The sequence below is a fragment of the Gadus macrocephalus genome, chromosome 12 (genome assembly GCF_031168955.1).
Source record: "Gadus macrocephalus chromosome 12, ASM3116895v1".
Taxonomy (NCBI): domain Eukaryota; kingdom Metazoa; phylum Chordata; class Actinopteri; order Gadiformes; family Gadidae; genus Gadus; species Gadus macrocephalus.
In genome coordinates, this window is record NC_082393.1 from 4646567 (window position 1) to 4657295 (window position 10729).

Genomic DNA, 10729 nt, shown 5'->3' on the forward strand with positions numbered 1-10729 from the left:
CTTTCTCTCTTTTTCTCTCACTCAGTCTATCTCTGTCACTCTCTAGCTCTCTCTCTTTCTCGCTCTCTCCCCCCCTCTCTCTCTCTTTCTCTCTCTCTCCCTCTCTCTCCCCCCTCTCTCTCTTTCTCTCTCTCTCTCTCTTTCTCAGAGGGGCGAAAACGTTCTTAATAGTGCCTGATAATGCAAAAGGAACACAAAGAGAATTCTTGTTTAATTGCATGTGACACGGTTGTGGGTCAGTAAAGTTGGACCACCTATTTACGGCACTGGCGTTGCCGTATCAGGTGTCTTGGCACGTTTGCAAAGGTGCCACATATATTTCTGTGTATGTGCATGTCTAGCTCTCGCCACCATTCCTGTGTGTACGGGTGTATCAATGAGAGAGACAAACAGACACATACACGCAGACAGACAGACAGACAGACTGACTGACTGACACTCCTTTGCGCGCACAAACAGAAAGAGATAGACAGACAGAATAACTTTAATGGTATGATGTGCGTATGTGTGTGCGTGCGTGCTTGTGTTTGTGTGTGCGTGCCGGGCATCAGTCTTACAGTACATAAGTGCCCCCTATAGGCAGCATGTAGTTTGGTTCAACCACAAAGTAGAAAGTGGACCACGAACAACGCTGGACTTGGTACAATGGCTGGGACTTCATTACAAGACAGGGGATGTATCGGTTGGAAACAATAATTATCTACATATATTTCTTCAGACATAACCAGCTACTCAGGGTGATTTGATTCTTCGACATGGTTATTTAATTATATTGTCCAATGTATGAGCTACTTGAACATACACATTTTTTGCCCAGTTTATTTTACAAAGGCATGACAATACCTTCAATTCTTATTATTAAGTTGCAGTTGCCTACTCTGTATTCCTACATTTAATTCTAAACAGTTGCAGTGGAGGATGTGTCATAGCCCCCAAAACACACACACACACACACACACACACACCACACACACACACACACAGATAGCCTGGTCCTACCAGACCATCGTAATTAATTTCATTTGTACAGAAGGTCTGGAACTGCCCAATTGACAAACGTTGGGCTCACTGGGAGGCGGGTGTCTGTTGAAGTTTTAAAATGATTGCCTCTCTGGATCTGCCATAACCTATCGCATACTGTTTTGTCGTGACTCGTGACGTATGTCATGCGACGGGACCGGCTCCTTCACCACTTAGGGAGCCAGCTGGAAAATCAAACTTTTCCCGAACCCGGTAGAGAGAAGCGCCACAACATCATGGCCACCAACAAAACTCAGCAAAGCTTGTTCTTGCTCCGGCTTTAATTGATCGACATTCGGCAGCGATCCCACAACGGACCGAATAGCTTCTCTCGTATCCTTCTCCATTGTCTTCCTGGTCTTCCTCTGACTACAACTGAAACTGGCGCGCGACCTCGACGTCATCGTTCTCAGCCACTCCCTCTGTTGGCTGATTGGACCGCCAAAAATCTGGCTTCCAAGGAGGAACCCATGCATATGAAGCAGACCCAGACCTAGTAATGAAGTGAAATGAAAATTTAGCGGATGTAGGTAGGTGGGCGGTGCCAGGCTAACATACAGACACATTCGTCAGCTTTCTCGTTATACAAGCTAATGGCTTTCTCGTAATTACTTGATCGTTTTCTCGTTCTTAATAAGATCCATTCAGTATCAGGTTCTAAGCCAGGGCTTATTAAGGGCTGATTATGGTTCCACGTCAACACAACGGAAGGGGGTTTACGAACGGACCCATTACATCCTTGCGGACCCTCCTTGCGCCCAATGCAAGGGGTGCGCCTCCCAAAAAATGTAACCTGCCGTGGAGGCGACGCAGCAGCAAGGGCTGTGATTGGTCCGCTAACTAAAACCTAATCCAAAACAGGTTCACGACGGCGTCGAAGAGTCAGCGTGGTCCGAGTTGCGTCGACATAGTGAAGAATCCAACCGTGCACATCCCGATAATTAAAGAAAATAACATTAGAGGGCGTTACCGCCACCTACTGGCACGGAGCCGCGTGCGGGTCTCTGCAGCTGTCTGTGGGCGCTGGAATGGGGGATGTATATCCGAGCCTTAACGCAACAAGTTTTCTAGTTATTACGGAGTAATTATCTAAAAGAAATGACAGAAAATTCAAAATGTTCCTTTGCGGCAGTAATGCGGTTCCATAGCAATATGTCATGTTAGACATGATCTCTCATATATCCGAGGCGATGGTTGTGGGTGTGAGTGTATGCAGACGTGCAAGTGAATACATTATATGGGGTCTATTGCTCAATCCCCAATGTGCAAATTCATCCATGAATTTGCACTGGATAAACCACATGGTAAATAGCTGTGGGAGTATTTGTGTATAAAGACCGGTTTAAGCAGCCTCACCTGTCCCGAATCGGCCTAAACCAGCCATCATTCACACACACCCACCCACGACAGTACACGCATGTAGTAGGTGCACGGAGCAGTGTAAGTGTGCCACAGCTCAGGCCAGACTTAGGCCCTGAGTAGGCGGGCCCCAAGCTGGAGCGCAGATGGGCCCGACGCCAGGGACAGCCTGGCAGACATCACTGGGGCAGACGGCCGCAAGTGCCACTTACCAAGACACAGAGGACAGCGCTTCTCACAGTTACAAGTATTACCACTCATTTGCATGGGCAACCGGGCATGAGAGTGGAACAGAGAGCGATTCGGGAGAGGAAGAGAGAGAGAGCCAGAGAGTGGCATAGAATGTAGGGAGGATTTTGAGGTGCATGTGCAAACAAACATCCGCTTTGCAATACAGCTTGTTGTGTCTACCAAGTGTAAGAGAAAGCAAACAGCTTGAATCTATTGGAGAGCTTTGTGTTTGTCTCGCTTCAATATTGTGTAAAAGGAAATGCAGAGCATTTTTACAATAAAACTAAACAACAAAAATTATACTGATGCTGCACATGAAATTTGTTTGATTTCCTGGCCTTACAGCGTAATCTATTTTGCGGTTATATGACAAAGGCGAATTTCCAAAAACAATCAAAATCGCTGCTATGGTTTTGATTAGTTTGCATTTATAACAGGTGTTAGAGAAGAGCCGTGTTTAAAACAAAAGGAACCGAATACCAGGGGTAGCACAGAAATGAGCCGAGCCATGGATGCCAATCAACCATTGTTGGGGAATATTTGATTTGATTTCACAGACAGAGAGTTATCGCCAAGCCATTCTCATGTTTGAAGTTTGTCCTGAACTATACGTGTTGAATGCTAAACTGTTGCTGAACCCATTAATAAAAGTCAGGGCTGTAGCTTTCGGCAGGATCATCACTCTAACGTGATGGGAGGATTGAGGTATGGTTAAATGCTGTGTGTGTGCGGATGTGTGCAAGTGATCGAGATGCTGTGAGATGGAGGAGAAAAATGTGCCCATAGCAATGCAATGGCACTTTAAAAAACAATAAAATGACAAAGCAATGAATGCCAGGTCAAGAACACGTTCGAAACCTTGTGATGCACCTTCCCCAAGGTGCGCATGTGCCTTCTTCATCCTGTAACCTTTGACCTGTGTGCATGCTTCCTTAATGAACAATGGAATGCTAGAGAAAGTCAAAGTGAGATTGGATCTTTTATGTCAGTGATGCCTCTGTGATGTCTTCAACAGTGCCCCCTGAAATCGAAATAACGAAGATGACTTTTTTAACAGAATCAACATTTGAGTTGTTGAGCTCTTTATTGTACTGGCCTTGCTGCGCTCTCCTGTGTGTGTTAGCTGAGAAGAGTCGCGGCTAGTGTCCGTGTGGCTTTAGCATGAGTGCTAACGATGTGTTGTCCACCCTGCTTACATGCACATGCAAACAAGGTTTGTATCATTTGTACACCATTTTATATCATAGCTATGAATAATATTTCCACAACACGTTTAAAAAGGGTTAGTAATAGTTAGAGGAAATAACTACAACAACACAAAAAACTGGACATAGGAACCCTATGAACTATGTAAGGGATACAGAACGCCGTTCAGCGCGAACAGGACACGATGCGAGGCGGAGGTGCCTTGCTTCGCCCTGAAGGTGACAATTACCATTCGTAGCGTTAATCAGCAGAGAAATTTTCCGCCAAAGACGTTGATGTCGCTTAGCAACCGAATACGCTGGGGTTGACAAGTTACCGGACCACTTGCGGAGTGATACCGAAAACGTGAATCAGAGGCAAAAGTATCCACTTACCTTGACAGCGGTCATTATATGCTTAGCAACGGTGAATTATCAAAAAATAATTCACCGCCAGAAGGTGTGAAGGTCCATGCAAGTGAACAGAGCGTTCCACAGCATTGAGAAGATCCGTGTAATAAAGGGTTATATATAGCAATAGGGTTATCAGTTGACATCATGACATTTATGACATGACAAGGTTACGGAGGCAGCAGTTGGTTGACCTGTTGATTCGTGAGTTTTTCTGGTGTGTTCACAAACATTTGTCTCCATGGTTTTTTGACTGTTTCAAACTGGGAGTGACCAGATATACATGACGTTTATGTTATTGATATCAGTTTCCTGATTGACTGATTGATATCAGTTTCATTTAACAGGCATACATGACATTTATGTCCAATATTGCCATGGGTTTCAGGTGACCAGATATAGATTACATTTATGTACAATATTGATATGGGTTTCAGGTAACCACATATAGATTAAATATATGTATGATATTGATTTGAGTTTCAGTTGACCAGGCATGCATGACATTTATATATGATATTATTATGAGTTCCAGGTTACCAGCCATACATGACATTTATGCACGACATTAATACAATGTAAGTATATTCAGAGATCCCTGAGATGAGTCAGATCCTGTTGCAGCACTAATCTCCAAACAACACACTTAGGAAACCTTCTCTCTGAGTGGTTCCCAGTCAACGTGCACAGCACACATACAGCACAGAGGTATCTAATTGTGCCGTGTTGAGTGACAATTCAGTGGGGTGGGGGTAATTACAGCGTACGTGTGGAGAGGCGACTAATGGAAAATGTTCCCACTTTAATGGTTCTTCAAGTCCGTCTGTCACTGAATATTAAACATAAGAAAGGCCAAGGCCAGTAAGTGGCTAGGTTGTTGCTTGACTCCAAGATGGGGGGTTGTGGGTTTGAATCCAAAATATCCCCAGTTTACCTGTAGGCATCTTTGAGCAAGAGGCCTAACCTCATCATGTGTGTTTCTTTGTGTGCGTCTTTGTGTGTGTCTGTGCTTCCATCTAGAGCTATCTGCCATGATGGAAGCATAAGTATGGATTCCTCTCTGTTCAGTTTTTTGACCTATGTCTACTATCGTGCCACCCCCTTCAGAAACAAATATTTATAGTTCAAATAAGCAACTCCACTGTAAGTTTCTGTGGTGGTTTGCACAATGTACAGATCTGTGCCTCTGTGTTTTTGCGGGGGCGATTATTGCCTGAGTCATCAAGGAAAGCACATGAATGAGCTTCCTTGCTTGAAGCCTGACCTCTATATTTTCACATGGAGAACGGCAGTGAGTCACCAGCCACACAGCCTTGACGAAGGCGCTGAGGTAGTCGACGTGAACAGCCTCAGGTAATCAGGACAGAGGGCCAGAGAGGGTCAGAAAGCTTCGGTCGCAGGAATTGTGACTGCTTAGAAACATGAGGTCTATGTAGGATCTGTAAGGTAGATTTCGATCCAATATCTTTCATTAATGATGAGTGTTTGTTTTGGAATTGAAATTTAGATCCACTGAATATCGAATATGGCCATCATCATTTCTGATGAAGTGCCTGATTAAAATAGAGATAACACAACGAGAATGTGGATGGTATTGATTGTTAGGTCGGTATAAGAAACTTCATCCAGTCGTATGTCTTGATGCTACACTGGAATTATGATCCAGTCATCGGCGAGGTCTGTCTTTCTGCATCCATAACACAAACACTAACATTCACTTCAGAATGTATGCTACCTCAAAAAACGACCCACTCTCTCTACATTGTGTGACACAAAGAAACACACTGGACCGTGGACCATCTCTTGCAGTCTCTAATAGCTGAAAACTACTACTGCTGCCCAGTGGCGCAGGACTAGCTGCTAATCAGAGGGAGAGATTCTCTGGCAGGAGCCTGGAAAACATAGCACACTGACCTACATATTAGCAATTGGCAGAGACCAGGCAGTGCGCAGTGGGCTTTTCATCATTCCAGGTGAATGGTAATGGAACAGAGGAGTCGACCACTTCGGTTTGGCCCCTTCATTGTTCAATTGAGTGACCTGGCATTTTCCATCTCCCCTTATATTGAGGATCTTAATGTGATCTACGATCAACAAGCAGTGCTGGTAGCCAGGTGCCCGCTGTTACGTAGCAAAAAGGCTTCTGTGCATCAGAGCATGCTGCATTGATTGTGTACGCGTCTGTGTGATTGCATTTAGCTCGGTGGATGGGCCGGTCACGACGTTTTGGACGTCATTGAGGTTCAACATTGGAATCACAAGTAGACACTGGCTTTTATGCTTAGGATGATGGGAGAGCGGGCGTGTGTGACAATGACCATGACAGCGTCAGGTGCTGCAAAATACCCAGCGGCTACATGTTTGTATTTCGGGCGTCATTGGCTCCAATGGGGTGGCTAATACGTGCATTTTCCGACTTGGGCAGTAGGCCAGGAAGAAAGTAGGCCGATAAAATCTATTTTCATTAGTGGCGAGTTGAATCAATTTAAGATCTTCAACTCAATTGCTTTTTACAGCCTTCACAGATATCTATAACGAAATACTAGAATCTATACCTCCGGGTAATTTAATTGTGGAAAGGCTTGCCTCATAACATTCTATGGGAAGCAAAGGTTAGATCTAATCCTAAACATCTAACCTTTACTAACTATACACTGATTTAACCAAAACTGTCGGTTGTCAGTGTGGTCGTTATACATGGTGGCTGCTGACACATTAAGCTTCTTTGTACTCTTCATAGGTCTGGATCCTCTGAATCATCTTTAAGCTTAAGTACCATCTCAGCCAAACACTGCAGGTCAATACTGGTCAGATCCTTAGACCAAGTGCACATGGTCTTATATTGTACCATAGGAACTGATTATATAAATAACTTTTATCACCATAACACACCTTTTGGTCATTATGATGCTTTAATTCTAAAGGTTGTGTTCAAGCCCTTCATGGATGATTCATTCGAATTGCATAGAAGAATACAAATATTGACTCAGAATGTTCAATTTGCAAAGCTTTAAATGTATATTGTATCAGAGCATGAGAGGTGGAGGGGCAGGAGCAGAGAGTGTGGGTGGTATGATCCTGAGACGCAACCTCAAGACGGGCCAGTTTGTTGGGTGTGGAGAACTGGAGATCAATCGGGTTATAGACAGATTGGCAAACGCCTCTCTCCCCAAGTAAGAAACATAAACCCCAGACCCGCACCAAGAGCGGAAAAGCCTGGAAGAGCAATACAGGTGTGTTGAATTAAACATGAATCTTAATGTATTTAAATTGCAAACCAAGGGTGAATAAAGCAACAGGTTAAGCCCTTGACGTTTCTTTTGGACAACCTTGGTAGTCTCTGAAAAAACCAAAAAAATTACAAAATCAAACGATGGAATACTATCTGCCATTCGCTGACAAATTATTGAACAATGTGTGGACAGTTTTGGCGATTACTAGAAGCAATAAAGTTTCCCCTTCCCTTTTCCAGCCAGCAGCGGCGGCGCACCAGACAGCCGCCGAACAAAACGACAAATCGTTGTAAATCCATTTCAACCGTCAGCAGAAAAAGTAGGTTATCCGGAGTGCGGCAACACGTGAACGCTTGGCACATGGTTGCCAGCAAAACCTCCATCCTCTTGCTCAAAGATTGACTATTGTTTGCAAACGATTCAGGGAGATGTAGTGAAAACACTTGGTAGGTTGCCTTTGTGACCAAGTCGCCGTTGCTCTCTTGTGACGCATAGAGAAGCGTATAAGATGTGTCAATTGGACCGTTTTTGAGTCCTTTTGTGTTCAGAAACAACGAATAAAAGCGGAAGGTCAGACAAAAGGTAAGCTGGAGAGGAAGGAATTCGTGTAAGATGGAAATGGGAGACACAGAGTTAGAGTAGGAGTTTGTCCTGGTCAATTTAAAGAAGACCCGATACAATAACCATTTCAATATCGAAGACAATATGGCCAATCAATTAGCCTGTCATTGTATGTAAAGACGTATCCACACACAAAAAACTATTGTGGTGTTCATCGGATACAAATTATTTTTTAGGTAAATACACTACAGAGGTAGTGACTGGCCTATATAATGTTCTGTTTGGTCATGCTTTAACAACTGAACAGATTCAAAGCAAAGTCAGACTTGAAAGAGAAATTCAAATGAGCAAGGGTAATTTGCTGTCTCCATTTCACATCAGTTTGCTGTTGCAGTGTCTACGTTTCATTTTTTTTTTATATAGTTTATTCAAACAAGAATAAACTGTATATATTTTAAAAAGCCGGTCATCAACTCTAACCCACTTTCCCTCTCTATAATCCCATCCCACAGACCCCTTTCATGAATAAAGAGCAGCTATACGGATAATGAAACTGGAAATGAACAGTGAGAAACGGCAAAGAAGACATTTACATTTAAATAGCATTAAACACAATCAAATAAAAAGAGCGAGTAATAATAAAATAAACACAAACACTTGCTGAATGGAAAATGGGAGTTATCAGTCGCTGACATACAGGTTGTTACGTTGGGAGTAATGAAGACCCAGGGAAGAAAAGCTTTCAGTCAGTGTGTGCACACAGATCCACACACGGCCATCTTCTTCCACGGCCCATCTACGCTGACCCAATCTAGGCGGACAGGAAGCGAACTATTATGGTGACACTAAGTATATAATTTTATCCATGCACCAAAACAGGAACTTGAAGGAATGCTTGGATAAACTAAGTTTACCGCAAGACCAGCACCTTGACATGAATACATGGCAGCAATCACAAGCGCCATAGGCAACGTTCCAATCCATTCTACGGCTTTCAGTTACCTTCTTTTACAATGAAATCTCTGGGATTTGCAGTTTGAAGATACCAGGATGTACCATCCGGCAGATTGCCACTTTAACAAAAAATTTACGGGTGCGCTACGGTTGGAATATTTTCCAACCACTTTCCCAGGCTTCTTTCCATAGAGCACATTTAAGAAAATTACCATTCACAAAACACAAATCCCCATCAATTGATATCCAAAGTTGGTTAAATAGAGGATGCAATTTAGCTGGAAAATAATGGAGGGAGGGGGATTTTCAACAACAAAGCCGTCATCCAAAAGGATGATCTCATATAGACCATGAATCACACGTGGCACTTCACAGATTGAAGCAGCATCAATAAAGGGTCTCTCCAGTGCGTTCCATGGCTTATTGCACGCTATACTCTAATCACTGTGTGCTTTGACACACATTCATACATTTCCAATGGAGGCAGGAGAAGCATAGGATCCTAGCAGCAATCCTTCTTTTGCTGGATTACAACCTCCTCTCTGCGGTATGCACCATTTTAATACGCTTATAGGATCTGAACAGTACAGTCTGATCTTCATATTTACATGCAAATACATGATAAAACATAATACACTTCTCCTGCCCATGCTGTGTTTATGGGTAGGAGCTAATGCCATTGGCAATGTAAATGTCATGCTCCAGAGTTGAAAGGTTAAAAGCCCAGCAGACTGCTAATGGGGTAGGGGACATGACAGTGATCAGAACAATACAGATATGGTACAAAAGCTCTTCTGCATATTGTTCCCTCTTTACAAATAAGCATGCATTGCATTTAGTGCATTGAAATGGATCAAAATTAACTTTCTGCACGCGATGGAAGGATCTGTGCGAAGTAGGCAATAATGTAGATGCAACGTAATGTGGTACGGAACCGATTGGTACATAGTCGTGGCATACCAACCATATACTTCATATTTAATATTTATAGTCTTTAGTGTTCCTTCACACTCTCCCTTTGCCTATAAAGACCAGCATACATGCTATAATATCCCTAATTTTCTCAGGTTCTATAGTGGACACTGGACAAGTGCTTTATTTTTATTACAAATATGTTTAGCTATTCTTTTTATCAAATTTGTGCTCCTATCTGTTTGACATTGACTCTAGATTGTCTCGAGAGCACCAAGGTTAGCTAAATGACTTTCATGTTACCACACTTGATCCTTTTATCGCGGGGCTTAAGTCTGTTGCACACGTGGGGCCGGACAGCATCCTCAGCGGTGGTACAATAACCATATACCACGGCCTCTATGGAGCTATTGCTTAATTGTCTGGGTTATACAAATAGAAGATGCCCTTGGGAATGGCGACAATGGCAAGGCAGTACAAAGTGTTTGTCCTTGAATAGCTCTAAATGGGAATCCAATCGGCCTGCTGACTGTTGGGGTTAGTGTTACACAGGGAGCGAGTAAAAGTGGTTAAAAAGAGGCCTGGGGAAAGTGGGTCGATTCAATGTTTTCATGCCAGATGTGGCCTCAGTCGAATGCATGCTACTGGTAAACTTTTGCACCAAGATCTGTAGATTCTCCTGACCTACATTCGCGCTCTCCCATCCCATCATTGGAACCTTAACGCTACCATTTGAAGAGAAGGCGAAACGCTGGTTTTGGGGTTAACTCCACCCTCACCCTTGTTGTGACCCTCGCAAACAAAGGTTGGGTTATGTATTTGTATTAGTTTTCTTTAAACATCCAGGAATAGGACAAAGGTGCA